At 33.5% G+C, this 20854-nt stretch overlaps 1 protein-coding gene across 2 annotated transcripts in view; it reads left to right on the forward strand.

The window, feature by feature from the left end:
• LOC132702292 (zwei Ig domain protein zig-8) overlaps nucleotides 1-20854 on the forward strand; it is a 418077-nt gene that overhangs the window by 360048 nt on the left and 37175 nt on the right. The gene's annotated exons all lie outside the window — the stretch shown is intronic.

The following is a 20854-nucleotide window of genomic DNA, read 5'->3' on the forward strand; positions in this document are numbered from 1 at the left end:
ATTTTTAATTTTTTCGCTGTTGATGTCCTGTCCGTTTAGAAATAGGCAAAGTTAGGGTGGATACAAACCAGTATTTTTTGCTTAATGAAATTTGAAAGGCAAATCAAGCAGTAAATATAGTGGAAGGTCTTAAAATGATACTTGCAGAGCAACTTCAGGCCGAACTCGAGAATATGTTCTCGCATAGTTTTGTGGTATTAATGTGCAGTGCTAGAAATAAAAGTAAGCGATTATGGGATCGCACCTGTAAATGGAACATTAACCCCAAATTATCTAGAGACATCTCGAGTTACTGTGACGAACCTGATGTGATTCATAATTGTTTATGAGGTTATAGACTTGGTTGTAGACTTCGCCCAACTGAAGAATGGGAGCCATTTCGCTTAAACTTAGTATGTGGGGAAGAAATTTTAGCATGTACCAATAGTACCAAAAGTAATGATATTGGAGTGGACAAGATTTTCATAAAGTGTTAAATCTTTGTCCACCGTATCATTTAACGCCACTGGTTCAGTTCCAGCAATTAACTCTCTCTTACCACATTGTCCAAGGTTGAAGCTCGAAAGAAGCAAGGAAGGCGGTAAAATGTCAAATTGTGCAATTCCTGTCGTCGTATTCCAGTCAGGATTCAGATTCAAGATTACCAGTGATATTGTCTCTGTTTTCTAAAGCTTTCTCTATTTTTTAGTCAAGTTAAAGTATTATAGTATGGTTATTGCGTCCCATATATTTAAACTGAATAAACGCCGAAACGGTTTGTTAAATAAGAATGAAGAAAGTCGTCGTGTGCCATACAATATTTTCTCCTCAATTTCACTAATACTTCCGGTCGAAGGCTCTTGCCTTACGTAATTTCCATGCTCGTTGAATCGTGCCCTATAATGATATAGCATCAAGCCAAGCGTAAAAGGATACGATACCAAAGAATATAAAGCAGTAAGAGTGGTCCGTGGCCTTTGCTCGATGATTGTGCTATAAATTTTGGATGGCTAAGAAGGGGTACAATCTTACGCACAATAAAACGACAATAGAGTGGAAAAAAGGTGAACGTTATCGTGATTTGTGAATACTATCGATCTATATATTTGTTACATGATATTATGGGACAAATGTGGTAAACGACATTTGAGTCACGAGATTATTCGTTTAATTGTTTAGTAAGTGAGTGACTTAAAAAGTTTGCCAAACGCGTTGCAAATGCATTTTAGTTACGAAGTAATGCCTTTCATCTCTGGATACGTAAATTTCCAAAATATGCGGAGTTGAATTGCGATACCGAGAAGACATTCTAACCCATTTTTTTAATAAATTATATAGCGACATACGGGGTACGGGGCATTTTTGGCACTTTTATGGAATATCTCGATTACTTTTTATTTTTAAGAAAGTTGCAGTTTACGCGACGCTGAGCTACTTTTTTGTGTAATTAAAGTAGCCATCAACAAAATTATCACGGCCCTCTTGGTTTTTGAGATACAAGGTGAAATCTAAAACCATCGATTTTGAGATCAACCGTAGAATCCAGTGGCGTAGTTTGTTTTTTACTTGCTCTGACCGGTTTTTAGTTACGAAACAAACATAATTTTTGTAAACGGAGTACCCTATGTATTCCTTTTTACGAAGTCGAATGGAAAGTTAAGCTCAAAATTCTTTTTTTTTATTTTTTACTTTATTTGTAGCAGGAGGGTTTTTTATACGTTATGAATTCCTATTTGTTATAATTTTCAACTTATGGTCCATTAATTAATACGTACGAAATAACATTACATCCAACAAATATTAACATAATATTTTACTTAAAACTGTTGTTGAAATTTAAGTTTGATGAGTTTAATGTAAAATTCTCATATGTTTATTATTTTTTTTAATAACATTTCAAAGAATTATTTATCTCCTTCGTAGAGCTTAAAAAATTAAATTAATTGCCCCTCGAAGTGGAGGCCATCTTACAGGTTCGTTGATACCTATCTATTTTTCACGAAAATTTTCACCTGAAAATGATATTAAAGGTCAGGACAGCCTGTTGCTGAAGCTATATATCATTATAACATGCTAAGGGAATATCTTCGAGTAATTCTGGAACGACTTCCTCAAAAATGTCTACCTACGTCCTGCAAGCCCTCCTTCATAAACTCGGTAGGCTCATTGCCCCAAAAGAATCGTTGATTCGGATTTGTTGTAAAGACTACTGGCAAAACTGCATCCGACGCTAGGCAGGATGCAAATAGTGAACGCTCTTAAACTTGTATGGATGGTATTTGTATTTTCTTAAAATTCCTTGGGCAGTCGATTTTGGTAACCCCACTGCTTGTTTTATGTGTTGGTTCTATGTAACTTAATAATTTTGTTTTTCTTTGCTTTATCTTCTGCTTCAAATAATTTTTAGGACGTGGTTGAATAAAGCATCCGTGCCATTTTCAGACAAGCAAATATATATCTAATATTAACATAATATAATAATAATATTATAATATAAAAACTATATTTGCGATATCCAAAGCTTCTTTGGCATTTTCAGTGCATTGCATAAAACACACCAAGATATCATATTTTTTATAATTCTCATACATACAGAAAGGACAAATAATGTATAATTAAAAATAAAAATATAAATACATGTTTGACACATTTGCTGTTTTGTTTTTAATACATGAATCCTGGCCAACTATGTTATAATAACATAATATTTATTATTTTACAAAGACATTACGTAAAAAAAGTATATTTTCATCCTCTTTTTTCGAAATTAAGTAAACCGTATGTTGTACAGTAACAACCGCTTAGATGTATCTTACTTTTAGTGGATTTAGTTGATTTATTATGGTTTCCTGCTACAAATAAAGTAAAAAAAAATAATTTTGAGCTTAATTTTCTATACAATTCTGTAAAAAATAATATATAGGGTGTTTCATTTAAAAAAGATATGTTTGTTTCGTAACTAAAAAACGGTCCGAGCAAGTAAAAACAAACTACGAAACTGGATTCTACTGTTGATCCCAAAATCGATAGTTTTAGATTTCACCCTGTATCTCAAAAACCAAGAGGACTATGATAATTTTGTTGACGGCATCTTTAGTTCGACAAAAAAGTAGCACAGCGTCGCGTAAACCGCGACTCTCTATCTGTAAAAATAACTAAGATACCCCGCTAAAGAGTCAAAAATGGAATAACCTGTACGTAATGGGATCTTTTTAAAGAAAAGAACACCCTCTAAAAAAATTGCAGCTTTAGTTTTTAACTTGCTTATCTGACCTAATCCCAAATATTGAGGTTATGTGAGAAAAATGTTGGAACATGTCATGTAGTCAACAACAACCAAGACTTGATTTTAACGGCATTTAATTGTTATGTTTGGTTACATTTGGCTACAAGTTATAACTAGAATATAACACGATAAAATTATTAATACTTATTAACTTATTTTCGAGAGGAATTTTCAAAAAAACCAAAACTAGCTCAGACCACAGGAAGTTAAAAAATATTAGTCATTTTCTTAAACCTGAGTATACAAAATGTTAATTGAAAAGGTTGCTATAAATATAAAAAAAGAATACCACGAGGAGTTAGAATATATTCAAACAAAGAATTATTTTGGAACCTAACACTCCAGAAAAACCTTATCACTTTTATTATATTTAGCCAGCTATTAGTGACTGCCTGATTTCTTTCTACACTTTTGAGGTAACCATGGTTAAAAGTCTCATTAATTTTTTATCAATAACAATCAGCATAATTTTTTAAAATATAAAAATCGACAAACACAGCAATGTTATAATTTGATAATACCACTTATGAGGAAAATGGAAATTTATAGAATTGCACATAAATGAAAATAGATAAGAACTAAAAGTTCAGATTTTCACGAAATGATATATTTTGACATGACAATTGTTTCGACAACACCGTGTCTTTATCAAATTATATTTGATAACGACACGGTGTTGTCGAAACAATTGCCATGCCAAATATATAATTTCGTGAAAATCTGAACTTTAAGTTCTTATTTATTTTGATAAATGGATTTTCATCAAGTAAAAGCCACCTCAGTTCTGCTGCACATAAATGTTTGAAAGTTAACCATGATAGAGTCAAAAACAGCATTGCTTCTCTCGTACCTGTTCCCTTCCTGAATTCATATTTTAATCGACTTAGATTAAAGTAAAGTTATATAATATTTGACCGTCTAATTTCACTGAGAAGTCCTTTTACAATGCTTGGACCTACTCAGGCATACAACTCTAGAATAAGATTCTATATTTTGTGTGTTGGGTTGCGCCTGGAAATTTGTATAACTCTATTGCCATCTTTTTTGTGCACTCACTTGTGCATTTATATTGACTCAATGTTTTGATGTTTTCATTGTTATTTCTTTAGGTGCTATTTGTTGTTCTGTAAAGTATTGTACGATCAAAAATATACAAAAATATATTGCATTAATTGCTTCTACGGTTTGAGAATTTTACAGTATGTTAACCGCAGACCTTCGCATTACCGTGGTAAAACCTACCCCAACAGATATTTGTTAAGCATTAAATAGGTCTTGTCTGATGGACCGTTTTAAATATGATTAAGCATTGATGCTGTGGGGTAATTTCGAATAAGTAGAAACGTTATATTAATATTATTAATATTAATATATTAATATGTTCGTAAGGTATTTGAATGTGATCCTTCCAGTACCTGATTCTCGAGATTTGACACTGCGTGGCAGTTTTAACTGGATAGTTCAAGGTGTAAGTCTTCTTTAAGATTATAAATAATATTCGCGCTCGATAAAGGTAGTTAGAAGAAGATATGGGAAACAATGTAGAATTTGAAGACGAAGTGGAGATTTTTGTCGAACCTAATGACAATTTAGAAGACGAACTATCTCAGCAAATAAAAAAACGGGTCCATTTGTCTTCGGATGTTAAGGAAATTGTTTTGAATGTTTACAATGTTTTTAAGAAATTCAGAAGGAGTAGGGGCAGCAATAAGAACAAGTAACATTGAACGTAATAAAATTGTTACTTTGTACTAATTTTTTTAAGTGCATCTTTCAAGAATTGCTCGGCCAAAATGATTGACAACATGCTTGTTAGTGTAGGTGGATAAATTCATAGGATGGTCCTGGAATGGTTACAGGTAAGGGTCTGCTGGGCAGGGTGTTCTATAAGGGGCTGCGGTCTTGGAGTAATAAACAATAAGCAAAGTTAATCACGGGGTCGGTGGTAGAAGCACTATAATTATGGTCTAAGTGGTTAATTAAAGTTCCACTCAATTCTAGCTACTATTAATAAAGGACATTGCACCAAGACATACGTTCCAAGTCATCTGAGATATAGTTGTTTTTAGAAAAATTTGGAACCCAGTGTTGGCTAAATTTTCTCATGCAAAATTTAATGGGTCAACCGCTGCAAATTTCATTACTATTAAACAGCGGCCTTCTTCGGTACCGAGCTGCTTGGTATGCAGACTTCGCGTCTTGCTCCGTCATCAAGGTTACGTAACGAGGCAAGGCAATAAGGCGAACTTCCAACTTCTGCGTTCCGGCTTGATTCCGCCACCGCAGCCGCTTTGTGGCGGCGGCGGTCGGCATTCCGAAAGGTGCCTGCAAGGATGAATTTAATAGAGCTACGTGGAACTATATGGAGTGGTTGTCGAATACGGACGTGACGAGCACACGTTTTATGTGCCGTTTGAGATGAAAATGACTAGGGGATGTTTTTAGTGGCGTTTATTATGTTCCGACACGTAAGGAGGGTAGAAATTTCTTTAATTGAAGTCAGTTCCGCACCGGCTCCGCCATGCCAGATTTGGGTGATTGTGTTGTTGGATTTTTATGGGAACAAATAACGAGACAGTCAATTAAGAGGTCCAGTTATACTGCGAGTCACGGAAATTGTAACGTCCAAGACATGCTTAACTATATGAGGGTCATTTTGAAAACTTTCCGACCTATCAATGACATTTTTTCTCCTTGAAATGTAAGTCAATCAATTAGTTCTTCACATGAAGAGAAACATCTTTAATGCAATTCGAAGATTAAACTGAATTGCACCTCTAAAAATCTTATTAACCAAAGGTGAAAGTTTGTAGCAACAGCAACAGCAGTTAACGAAAGAGGCTATTGGTCTAATTAACCATGTGTTATGTTTAAAAGAAAAGACTGCACTGCACCAGCGGCGTTATGATCTGGGGTGCTTTAACAGTCGAAAGCAAGTAATCCGACATTAATTACCTATTACAACATGTGCGTTGAGATACCTTCACTAATTGCAAGACCAAATTTTTGACCACGAATAGTATATGATAGGTTGAAGGCTAGGTATTAAATTTTTCGCAAAATATTCAGGAAATATACAATACGACCAAAAATATAGTTCATTTATATGCAAGTACTTTACAGTACCTTAACCGCAGACCTGTGGTTGAACCCATCCCGACAGATGTTCTGCACTAAATAAGTCTTGCCCGAGATGGACCGTAACGAATATTTGTGGAAACTTTATTTGCAACGTAAATGCACCGTTTTAAATTTGATTAAGCATTGATGCTGCGGAGTATTTTCGAATAAGGAGAAGCTTTTATTTTAATATCAGGTGATATCTATCGTTCTTAAGAGTTTAATCTAAATTGCAATATGTTCGTATATATTACGAAGGTATTTGACTTTGATCCTTCCAGTAAGTACGTATTTATATAGCTGATTCTCGAGCTTTGACGCTGCGAATCTGTTTTCTTTGGATAGTTCAACGGTAAGTACCTGTACTCTATTCATCTTAAAGATAAGTTTGAGAAAAAATCATTTTTGTCTGTCGATTAACAACATTTTTATTTTTGTATTTTTGTGTCGTCTACATAGTTCTGCGATTTGTAAACAACAACAGCCTTTTTTAAGACTCTGAATTATATTCACGATAGATAATAGGTAGATCATAAAAATAGAGATAAGAGAATGTTCCTGTTTTATAACACTTTGAAATGTGGAGACCGTGGAATGAAGCAGATGTTCCCCTAATAGAAGAAAACATGGATAACAACGCAGAATTTGAAGACGAAGTGGAGATTTTTGTCGAACCTAATGACAATTTAGAAGACGAACTACCTCAACGAATAAAAAAACGGATCCATTTGTCTTCGGATGCTAAACAAATTGTTTTGAATGTTTACAATTTTATAAAAAATTCAGAAGGAGAAGTAGGAGCAGCAATAAAAACAAGTGATATCACCAAAGTTCCCAAGTCAACTGTAAGAAAAATTTTTGCAAATGGGATAGTCAAGAGGAAAGTGAGAGAAGATATTTCCCAATTTTGTAAAGAGCAACACGCAGATCTTATTAGAGGTATAATCTACGACGCTTATAAAGTAAATAGTGTTTTAACCCTAGAGGAAAAGTCCTTGTGTACTTTTTCCAAAAAAATGGATTTTGAAAAATTTCCAGAGTGAATTTAGACGAAACGCGTGGTTCGACACGATACACTAGACGTGCCGCCTTCACATGGAAAACTGTAAAAAAGTGGTTGGATGGAAGATTTCTGTCTGCCAAAAACGTGTGGATTACCATGAAAACATTTACCGCGGAAAAATTTGATAACTGATTTGAAAGTAAACTGTTGCCAAATCTATCGGTAAATACTGCCACTGTGTTGGATAATACCTCTTATCAGTCAGCCCAAATTAGAAAAATTCCAAATACTTCTTCAAATAAAGAAGAAATTACAGAATTTCTGTACAAAAATGATTTATATTTTGAAGAGGGCTACACAAAAAAACAACTTCTAGAGTTATTAAAAATAAAATATCTTAATAAAGACTACAAAATCGATTCGACAAAACGGACATGAAATTTTGAGATTACCTCAGTATCATTGTATATTGAGATGATTTGGTCTGAGTTAAAAGCGCATATAAGAAGAAATAACCCTTCATGAAAATTTAGTGATAGACCCATAAATGTAATTCGGCTGTGAAAAAAGATTAATAAAAGACGAAAATATTTATCGAGAACGATTAGTGGCGGAGTTGATCATTGAACTAGGTGGCAACATTAGCGATAGTGACGATGTTTGAAGTAGCTGATAGTTTTTATTATTATATTTATTAGTTTGTATATTAATAATGATACTGTGTAGAAATGTAATGAAATAGAACGTAATAAATTGTTACTTTGTATTAGTTTTTTCATGTACTTATATCCCGTTCGTTAGCGTAGGTAGATAAATTCCTAGGACAGTCCTGGAATGGTTACGGATAAGGGCCTGATCGGCAGGGTCTTCTATAAAGGGCTGCAGTTTTCAAGTAATAAACAGTACGCAAAGTTGATCACGAGGTCGGTTGTAAAAGAGCCTGCGAACATCAAATAACCACTTAAATAAAGGCCAATAATTCCCTGGAAGGTCGAAGGTAAAGTTGGCGGAAACGTGCTTGAACAAAATCCCACAAAAGTGGACTAGGAAACCAAATCCAGGCACTACAATCTGCTCAGCCACAACCAGGTTCCTAATTTATTATTTTCCAGGAAAAACAGATCCTCAACAAGAACAGATTTCTTCCCTGGAAAGCCAAAAGCACGAGAACTTCCTCTAGCTCGCTAGACACGCGACTCTTCTTCCCATGCACACCTCATTATAGTATATTAACAAAACATCGGGAAGAACCCGGTAACAACGTTGGAAGTCGTAGATCGATCAATAAGAGGAGTGAATCTGGAATGATTCTCTATCCGGGAATTATTTTTAATGCTCAATGAAATCTTATATCGTGTGTGTTTGGTTACATATCTGATAACTCCGACCAACGGTTTTAGGGACCCTCTAGGGACACACAGATACAAACTACAGGAAGGATACCCTTCTCGTAGCCCTTTACTATTCCTAGAACAATCACAATGGCGGTACCAACCTTTGATTTAAAATGCAGAATAAAGCGGAGATATGAAGATATATCATGGACGAGAAAAGGTTAACAAAAAAACACATTGAAATCTTGGAGTTCGAAAAGACTAAAGGAAGAAAATAGTACCTCTAAGGATAAGTAAGGATATGTAGGTGATTGACTTATGTTTTATTGATGGACAAAAGCATAATAATAAGCTAATCCACAAGATAACGCAATTTAGCTAATTAAGAACTGAATTTTTTATACATCGTCAGCATCTCTAGTTAATAAACGATCCAGTCCATATTGCACCTTGCCCAAGTGGCGTCCAAATGGCGTACTTTTTGCAAGATCGTTAAGGTTGGCTGCAATATTGAAAACAATACATCAACCGCTCAGGAGGGTGACAAAATCTCACTTTAAAATATACCGCGACGACGTGATAAATGTTTACTAGATGGCGAAAGATACGAAATAAATAGCGACGCCCGGCCTTTTCCTATGCATTTCCTTCATTCCGGGCTATTTTAAAAATGGAAGACGCTTACGACAATTTCCTTTTGGGTCCGTGATTAATGCAAAAATCAGGTCGGCCAGATGACAAGTCCGGATGCGCCCAAAAATTAACCGAGAACGTTGGCGCTGATTATAGGCCTTTTTATATTGTGTTGTCTAAATTACTGCGGATTGTGGCTTCTAGTTTTGTGTTCGCTAAATTTTTTAAATTTGTAACCGAAAACCCTGGATATGGTTGATCGTTCAGAAAATATTGCAAAAAAATCGAGAACGGTAAAAGATACAGGGTGACGTAAATTAGGGTAACGGTGAGTTTAATAATGTTCCTTTTTGAAATTGAAGTTATTTTTGTTGCTTCTGGAAATTTTGTGGAAAATCTGTCATTTTAAAACTTAACAAATTAGAAATATTCAACAATTTTTTTTAGTTCCGGTGCATTACTATGTCTTTAAAAAAATGACTTTACCAATGAAGAAAAATTAGGTATAGTAAAACTTTATGAATGAACATTTCTGGAGCATCTGGACCATGTCGAGAAATTCGAACGCAAGTTCGATTTAGTCTTAGGTATTTATAAAGACAACATTTTGAATCCTCATTTTTTTAACGGCACTCTGAATTGAAAATCGTATTATCAGTTTTTGACGTCAACGCTTGAAGAGTATTTGTATGATTTACATTTGATCCGCTACAACAACATGTTATTTAGGCAAAATGGTGACAAATGGATCGGGAATATGGGCCAGTAGGGTGGGCAGACCGTTCTCCAGACCTCAGTCTCCTGGACACATTCTTATGGGGCACACTTAAATTAGAATTTAAAATATAAGAGATTGAAAAGACGGGAAATACATAGCGCAGTGCATAACATGCAAGGAAGAGTGGAAACAATCACACAACATATTTTGTAATTTATTGTATTATCTTTACGGGTAGCCATTATTATTGTTAGCTTTTTTTAAAATATCATGAAGTTTCCCATAAATTGTACATTCATCAAATTAAACTTAGAGTGTTGATTTTCCCAGGTTCATATTTATCTGCAAAATGACAACCTTTATTGAAAGTAATCAAATAATTTCAGGTTAAAAATTTTCTTTAGTTTCCTCATCCATTCTGTCTCCACAATTTTGTCTTAGTTTTCGGTGGGGTTGTCGTCTTTCAGGATACATGTTCAAAAACTGCCACTAATACTACTGATGTCTTGACACCGTTTCTATAGTTTTTTATAATAAAGTTTTGCCGAATTTCATTTTTCTTTATTTAAAATTTAAGTTTAATTAATGTAGCAAAACGACTAAAACAAAAAACATCAATATCCTTACAGAAGTCATTAAATAATTTCATCAACTGATACAGAACACAATTTGCTTCATGGAGTTACTAGGTGGAATACAGGTGATGCCTATAGTCCAGGTCTTTAACATTGTCATATTTTCTTAATAATACGTGATTCAGTTGGTAATTAAAAGTTATAGTATCAGTTTTGTTTGAAAATGTCATTGCGAAACATTTATCTGTATTCAGGAGTAGGTTTTTAGAAGCACACCAAGAACCAAAAATGTCCAAATCATTCTGCACAGACAGTCGACCAGTAAACAATTTCACATCCACAGCAAAGAGCAAAATTTGACCATTAATATTAGCTACTATATCATTAATGAAAAGCAAGAATATCAGTGGCGCTAAATTGCTAGCCTACTTTGTTCTTAACTCGTGCTAATGCTCTTAATATAGTGTCAATAGCAATAAATGCATTAGAAATTCCATTAAAATTTGTCAAAATCATTAACGATCTCTTCAGGGCTGTTGTAACTCTCTTCCCTGTAAGCGAAAATCTCTGGCAATTCCATATTTGAACTCTTAGATCTAATAAACGACCAGAACGAAGTCGGATCCTCTGTGACTGCATTTTCGGCCTTAAAGATGTAGTTTCTGTCGACATCATCATCATCATCATCAATCATTCTTTTAATGTCCACACGTATTGTTTTATATTGGATTAAAACTGTCTCTGATCTGCTGTGCTTGTGTTTTGCAAGTACCATACCGGGAATATGGATAATAGATAAGAGGACGTAGTCGTTAAAAATAGTATACAATGTTTGGTAAAGTTTGTCACAAGCCTCATTAATATTTTTATTATTTAGTAATTTTTTTAAGTAGTATGTTCGTATGAAATATGAATTGCAATGTTTGTGGAAATCTGCTCTCCTGAAATTATATTTGCATTGTGGTAAATTGGTTTGAAGGCTTCTATTTTGACAGTTGAGACTCATACTAATATTCTACGCAGGATGGTATAGATCTGCCGCAATGAGTGGTGACTATACACTCGATATTGGACGCAACTAATGGTGAGAGTCGAATTTGAATTTGAATTAGGTATCATGTAAAAAATATTAAAATTTTTCTCCGGGAATGCCTGAAATGGACAAAAGTATGACCAAATATTTATCTGGGAAACCCTTGAACAATTTATTCCAACACTAGAAAAATGGATAAAAACTTCATAACACTAGAGAAGTCGGTGTAATTGAGTCAGACTCTTGAAGACCAGAATTAAAAGCGCTAAAAAAGGAAAATCTGGTATCAAACTCGTTTATTGCATCTTAGTTTCTTAGTCGAAATTTCTCTCTCGCATTGCGGATTGCACACCATCCCAATTCCTTCGCTTTCATGGTGTCTACAATACTTGTCGCTATGATTCATCTGGTCCCTTCTGTGCTTATTTCGTACTTTGTCCAGCAAAGTCAATTGAGAGCACCTTCGCCAATATCAGTCTCGTATGTCGCAATACTTTCTACTATTTATTTCTATATTCTAATCTTAGTGGGTTCTTTTATTTGGTTACTCCACAGTAGTTGCAACTCTCCCTTGGTTTATTCAGCTCTTGATCTCTTGAGTCCTTGAACCGTCCATCGTTAATGATTATTGAGCCAATATATTTGTATGGATTCACGCCACTCACTTCACCTTTTTTGTAATTGAAGATTTTTTTATACAATATTGTCAGCGTTTATGGTTAAGTAGCAGTTGTCGTACTCTTTCTTGAGCTTTCTAAGTTTTATTCAAATGTTACGCCACATACGTCGAAGCATCTAAGTGTAGATTTTTAAGAGAGTCAGAGCTATAGCGCATCCCTGGAAAAATCTCACTGATACCATTTTCTCCTAGTGCGGGTCAGAGTTTTCTAAGGAGGACATTGTAAGTCTTTAAAGATGAGATTAATAGCCATACGTTTTTCTAACAGTTGTTTTAGCAATGTGTTAACCGTACATAAGCGACCAGCGCAGAAACCCATTTGCTCCTCGATATCTTCTGCTTAATTTTCTGTTATTTTTTATTATTCCTCCATACAGTTTTGAAAGGGAATTGGGCACACCCTATATATTATAGGCCAATTTGATTCGGCTGCTCAAAAAGGTATAACAGTATAAGGTTATTTGTAAAAATTACCTCACAATTTTTGTTTCCAATTTTCATGAATGTATTTGCCAAAAATCTTGGAAAAAGGATTTAGCAATTGTTTGTTCAATAATACCTCAAACACTTGATATTTATTGAATTTTTCTTTTCTATAAATGGACTGTATCTCACATTGCAGCGACACGACCCATGCCGTGAATGTCTACCCCGTAACGCTACAAAATTGTTACTCGCGTAGTAGAAACGTAGACTTTGCCGGTTTGGCGTGCAACGCCTTGTTGTCACATTGACTGAAATGTCCGGCATGTTTAAGAAAAACAAAATGAAAAAGCAATATCTAAAATACGTATCTTACTTATTCCTGACAGTACTTACACAATAACGTTAATAATTTGCATGAAATCAACTTAATTGAATTTTAACATTTTAGTTGTAACATTTTACATAGCTGTATGATCTATATATTATTAAAAAAGGTAAAATGTAACGAAAAACTTAAATACTCAACAATTCTTTATATAATAAGGAACATAAAAATTATTAAATATTAGCATTTTTTGCAAATCTGAACATAATCATTTTAATTTATAAAGCAAAAAAAACTGTTTAAAATGTCGATCACGCTTGTAGCTACAAAAAAAATCTAAGAAGCTTAAACCATGGGACCTCGCGGGCACCTGTTAGGCCCATTAGTACCTATCCAATTATCTTCAAAATTGTCCTCTAAAAATGACCTTAGTTTTCTAGAATTATGGGCGCTGGTCCCATCTTTGTAAAAAAATATAGAATTTATATGGGCCAAAGGCACGTTATCTAATAATTATTATTACATCTTGCAATATTTCCATATAAAACTCGGCAGTCAAAAACACCTTCAAAAATACGATATTCGATTTGAGTGTCTAGTATGAAACAAGCCACGCTGAAACTAAAACGTCCATGTTGTTCTCCCTCAAATATTAAATTTTGATTTTCTTGATACCAGTGCCGAGTAGTTTGTTTATTAAATAGACCTGCGCTGCTTATGAAACTTCCATCCGACCAAATTACCTTCCTAGCAAAATGATGGTCCCGCCTGATTTGCTCCAAAAACCAATTGCAATATATCAGTCGCCTATCTGGATCCCCAGCATGTAAATGTGCACTACCTTGACCTTATGAGGCTTTAATGTTTTTTATCACCTAGTTTTTGGTATTCCTGCATCCTGCTCGATACCCCTTTATCGCTATTCGCTTTTAGCTTAAATATTGTAGCACGTTTTGGTTATGGCCACCCTGCAAATCTTAGATTTGAAAGAATACCTTAAGTAGAATTGTTACTTAATAAAATACAACATTTTTATCTATTTAAAATACATGTCCATCGCGTCAGTAAATTTTTCTTCGCAAATATCCATGCATATGTCGAATTTTTCGAAGTTTTCAACATGGATTTTTTTAATATTTTTGATAAGACAACAGAGTAAATTAGAAGAAGAAGAATGCATCACTCTTTTGACACGGATACTTGCATGTGCGGTTTCTTGCCACTGGGTACTCCATTCAAAACTGATCAAACTTTTTTTTTTGAAAAAAACGAAAGCGTTTAGAAAAAAAACGATGATGCCACAATTCAAAATAGGATACAGTGAACAGAGTGAGTCAATAATAGAGTAAAATTCATTGCTTCATTCCTTTCAAAAGTTTAAGAGAAAATGAAAAATAGGAAGGTTGTAAAGATTTTTAGGATGCCCAATTTAAAACTATTTTATAGTCCACAGGGTCGTTCAAGAATTCCTGACATTTGAAACATACATTTGTTTAATTTAATTTATTTTTTTTTTTAATTACTAGTTCAAAAATGCTAGTTTTCACACTTGCAAAAATATTACGATATATATATATATATATATATATATATATATATATATATATATATATATATATATATATATATATATATATATATATATATATATATATTCTCACGTATTGATTCACGGATGGAAAAATGTGATGACACTATATTCCGGGATATCATCCGTTCGCTCGTTGAACTCCGAAAACGAGCGAACGGATGATATCCCGGAATATAGTGTCATCACATTTTTCCATCCGTGAATCAATACGTGAGAATATATATATATATATATATATATATATATATATATATATATATATATATATATATATATATATATACAGGGTTTTTCACTTAAAACTCCGCATGGTATCCGTTTTGTCGAAGACAGGTAGGTACTAATTTTTTTCAGTTCTTCATCTCTGTTCCTCTCGTTTGTGAGCCTGGAGGACCGAGCAATTCATGTATTTGCCACTGCCTGTATCTGTGATGGGTGGTGATGAGATTTAGCGTTCAGATATCTATTAGTGTGTGTTGGTTTTCTATAGACAGTGTGTTCCAAATGTCCATCTCCGGCCCTTGTGATGTGCACATCTAAAAAGGGCAGACTGTTATCCTCTTCAAATTCTATTGAAAATTGAATCATTGGCTGAATGTGAATATATATATATATATATATATATATATATATATATATATATATATATATATATATATATATATATATATATATATATATATATATATATATATATATATATATATATATATATATATATATATATATATATATATATATATATATATATATGATGACACTATATTCCGGGATATCATCCGTTCGCTCGTTGAACTCCGACTGGAATCCTGCATCCGACTGGAATCCTGCAAATCTTGCATCCGACTGGAATCCTGCAGACGTTTCGCCAAAATCTCACTTGGCATCTTCAATGCTCGCGCTCCGAAAACACTTCGAACACTGAAGATACCAAGTGAGATTTTGGCGAAACGTCTGCAGGATTCCAGTCGGATGCAGGATTCCAGTCGGAGTTCAACGAGCGAACGGATGATATCCCGGAATATAGTGTCATCATATATATATATATATATATATATATATATATATATATATATATATATATATATATATATATATATATATATATATATATATATATATATATATATATATATATATATATATATATATATATATATATATATATATATATATATATATATATATATATATATATATATATATATATACTCAGGGTTTTTCACTTAAAACTCCGCACGCCAATAAGTCCAAAACGAAAAGAAATATTTAATTTATGTAAAAAGTAGTCAAAGTGTGGGGTCAAGTAGATATTTCCTAAAGTTTAAAAAATTCGACGCCTGCAAAGAGCTGGGCGTCGCGACGCGTCGAAAAATTATTCGATTGCAGAGACTTTGGAAATACGCGCATACAAAAGTACATATTATTTAAAAACTTTTTTGTTATTTACTCAAACTTATTTACTTTACCCGTTTCTAAGTTATACCGATTTAAAGTAAACATTTCTTGATTAATAAAAAATGTGATTAACGCTTATTTTTACAAGTATGCCATGAATGTTAGTTACTATGGCAACCATTGTTATCGCAGTTGTTTTAAGTGCAATTACAAACAATAGATTTCAACTATTTTAGTATGATTTTATTTATTATTTTTTATCGATTTAGTTCTGATAACATGATAAATAAATAAAAAAACAGTAAAATACCTACAAGTTAATAACCAAAATTATTATTGCAATTAACCACATAATAAGACATTTCAAAAATTCAAATTCAAAAATATATATATATATATATATACTTTTTTTTTCTGAAAGATCTTGCAAAAACCTACAACTCTTTGGATCTTTCTTTACCTCTCTGCAGGATCGTATATAGAGCGTAGTCATTTTTCTTAAGCACTATTTTTTTCATTTCCCAGTGAACTTGATTTTTATTTTTCTTTACGATGTTATGGTACAGAAGCCTTGTTTTCTGTGTTATTATTTGTTTTTTTTTTAAATAGTTTCCTTGTGATGTTTTTTTTGTGGCCAATTAAAAAATAATATTAAAAATGCTACAACATATGCGTTCAGATTATTTTATTGTCTAAAATATCTTTTAACAATTTCTGATCGTAAAACCGCAGAAGCATAAATAATTCTGTCTGTATAACATAGTTGGAGATCCCCATTATGCATGCAAATCGAGTTATAAAAACAGCAATGCATCTTTCTACACTACTTCGGGTTTGTCACAAGTCATGACCCAAGGTTGTAATGCATATCCTGAAACCCCTAACAACAAATATATTCCTTTGACCTCGAATGAAGGAAACAAATATATATTCATTACAAATTCATATTCATTCAAAAACAATGATTGATATATCACATATTATACATAGTGAAGAGAAAAAAATAAAAATATGTACAGCTTTCCTGCAGCATATTGAGTTTCCAATTACCAAAGCACGCCATATAAATTTATCATGCGGTGTGATGATTGCTATATGAGTCCTATCCATACAGTCAATAATTCCTGCCAATCCACCTTTTTCCATAAAAGCTCTTTTAATTTGAGCGATGGTTAGACAGTTTTTGACAGTTTGGAGAAAATAGATGCAATGATTAGACCGTTGTTGCGCAATCAGTTTTTGTTTTTTTTTCATGTATGGGAGCAATTGGTTAAATAAATTTAGAACTAGCTCCTTATTTAGCCGAAAAAATTCAATAAATCTATCCTCTCTTGCAGATTAAATGGATCACTTCCATCTCTCATTACTTTTTTGCAATTTTTACATTTGAGATCTGTTGTCGATTCTCCTCCTTATGTAGTAAATGTCTCAAAACAGAATACATCTGTAATTTAAGTTAGAGAGATTATGAACACAAATTTTTAAATTTTTTATGTCCTAAGAGGTTTCAGGATAGAATACGAACATAACAAATATTTATCTGTAATGTTGTAATTCTGTTCTATATTTTATGCTAATTTTAATTAAATTAAATTAAAGATGCAAAAACGAAGTAACAAACATCAGTCAACCAAAATAAAAAACCATTTTTGGTTAGGTTGGGATTTTCTTCACAAATCTTTGCGAATGATAGCCGAGAAGTCTAGAGAAATGCTTACGGAGTAACCTCGATATGTAACGACGGTTTCCGTTCTCATCAGCATCTCTTTCGCTTAGGAATATGATACATGTTACAGAGTCTCAGTCCTGACGCCACGCTGTGTCGGACAGCAAAGTATATGGAGAGTATTACGCATTCTCATAAACGTTTTCGTATCTTATTCACACGAACCTCAGAGCAGTAGCGTTAAAGTAGTTCGGTAAGTAGATAATATGCACACATGTTTATATCTACACACAGCTTTTTTACAATTACATTTTTTTTAGTTTAGCTCTAATGGGCAAACTTTAATTCTGCTTTATTTTAGTTCATTAAAAGTGATACATGATTTATGATGGTCGTAACAATTATGAAAGCTATATTCACAATAAAAAAGTCGATTTTTAGGCCCTTGTTTTGTCTAACTTGCTTAGACTTCTAAAAATCGGAATCACTTTGTACAGAAAATTAGCTTCATTCGTGATGTGATCTTTTCAATGAGAGAACGACCGTTACGTACATATCAATCATCATTTGATGATTGATGAAGACACGGTGTTGTCGAAACAATTGTCATGTAAAAATATATAATTTCGTGAAAATCTGAACTTTTAGTTCTTATTTATTTTGATAAATGGATTTTCATCAAATAAAACCCGCCTCAGTTCAAGCTCTAAGTAATGTTGGGAATACTTGACCTATTATTCCGAACCTCCAAATGGCGCGCTATACTTTGACATGGGCTCTACCTGATCTTGTAACTTCCATATGTTTTTTAATATTCTTGTTGCTCTAGTAATGGACAATTTTAGTTGAGGTTGTAAATACGGACGCATCTATCCAAATAATATTAGCAAATATATTATATTTGGGTTGAATCTTCAGTCTTGAGTCTCTGCAAAATGCAACAAAATATCAAGTTGCTCTTCATCATTAAAAATATGACCACGCCTATTTTTTTTTCTTCAAGGTTTCATATATGTTCTAAGGTATTGGTAAATCCCGTCCAAGATCTTTTTTTTTGGGCTGCTCCTTAATGGAAATTTTGTTATTAATCTCTAAGAGCCAGGGTCCGGTTTTTGATGTTCCATATGTAACAAAACACACGAAGGAGGCAGGGTCATAGCACTTGTTTTGGTTAAACGCTGTCATAGCCACTAGCTAAACTTATATGTTCACCAGCATATTATTTGTGATTGACAACTGTTTAAAATGAAATATTTCAAAAAGTAAAAATATTAGGCATATACAAACTTATATAAAATTGCCTTAATTTTTGTAGCTAAATATGACAAGATTATTTTTAATTTCATTTTTAATGTTATTTTTCGCGTACCCTGTATTAGTATATATCGAAATTTCTTATGAAATCCGAGACCTGCAACAAAATTCACTCGAGGGGAACAATCAATGCTTCCGAATGAAGAATTTGGCAGATAAATTAAAAATGTGAAAAACAATTAGAATTAGGTATGAAGCATTATACACAAAATAAGTCTAGAATTTTGTATATAATTCAAAAATGAAGTAATATACCAGGTGTTCCATAAGAAAGTTGATATTTGCCCACGAAAAATGAAACACCCTGTATATACAACATTCAAATAAATTGAAAATTTCTAATACCCCAATTAAATTTTTTATTTAACTATTGGCTGCATCCCATTTCTGAGATAAAATAGCATCCCGAGATAAACGGCCCACTCTATACATTTGGGAACAAACACCACCACAACACCACTTTCTGTTTGGCATTTTTAATTCCGATAAAGTTCACAGAATTTAACAATAAATCCGTACCCGCTTAAACTAGATACTCTAAAGTCAACACGCATGACTGCAACATTGTTAAGTGTATCGCCGGCCAGACAGGCATGTGCTGTGTTTGGCTACTGACTTCACATGGACTAGCCTCGCTCAAAGGTTTCGTTTCGAACCTACCTATTCCGAATTTGTTGCTGAGAAACAGATTACTAAATCTGCTCTTGCTAATAAGTGAAAATTTCTTGCCACCAAAATGGCAAAAATAGTTGAAGCTTGTTAAAATATGACTGGACCCATCAAATCACCAAAGATAAACACCAATATGATGGATAGAATTTACAAATAAAGTTGTTTGTAAAAACTAGATTTTTTAGAAAAAATAATATAACAATTAACACCTATTTGCAAATTGTTCTTACTTCTATTATAATCCGAAGTATTCATGACGACAGTGGCATTTTCTTTGTCTGCTGGCATTATTAGAATATCTTCGTTTTGGTTTAGATTCCTTAAGGCTTGCATTTCTTCTCTGCTTAAGTTTGGTTGCGGTGGTTTTGACTGTCTTAAAACTCTGGCGACAACTTGCCTAATTAACTCCGCACCTTGTTCGTCTATGGTGGAAAGACTTGCTTCGACGTTGGAAACGATCTCTTCGACGGGTACTCTTTTTGGAGCTATTGCATAGTTAAATCCTTTATTCAGTACGCTGACTTCTGTATCGGAAAGATGGTATGCTGAAATATTATGAACTGTACTGCTTCAGTTTGTATTTGGCATTTGTCCTGATTTTTTGGAATTTGACTGAAGGATTTCTAATTTCTTCCACAGTTTTTTTGACGTGATGTCCTTGTCTTTCTCAGTGCGCCATGATGTTAATAATTCTATGCGGTCCCACAGCAACTGATGGATCTTGTTGCTCAGTTTCAGGTGGAGTCTAAAAAGTTGTAGCTCAGTCTCACTAATTTCGTACCGGGTCCGCCTGATCTGGTCTTGAAGTAGGGCCTTGCTAGCTTTGTCCAGGATAGCTTGTGTCTTTCTTGTGCGTGTGTGATAAGACAACCTTGTAAATGTTGGCAGCAAGTTGTTGTTGCGGCAACTTATAAGAAAATTCAAGTTGCACAGCGAAATAACCCTCCTTTGTCTTAATTTTTCATAACACTTGGTGGCCGTAAAGGTCTCCTCCCCGTAAAGGTGTATGATATTTTCACGTATTGATTCACGGATGGAAAAATGTGATGACACTATATTCCGGGATATCATCCGTTCGCTTGTTGAACTCCGACTGGAATCC

This window comes from Cylas formicarius, unplaced genomic scaffold, assembly GCF_029955315.1.
Source record: "Cylas formicarius isolate icCylForm1 unplaced genomic scaffold, icCylForm1.1 PGA_scaffold_5__7_contigs__length_24384050, whole genome shotgun sequence".
Taxonomy (NCBI): domain Eukaryota; kingdom Metazoa; phylum Arthropoda; class Insecta; order Coleoptera; family Brentidae; genus Cylas; species Cylas formicarius.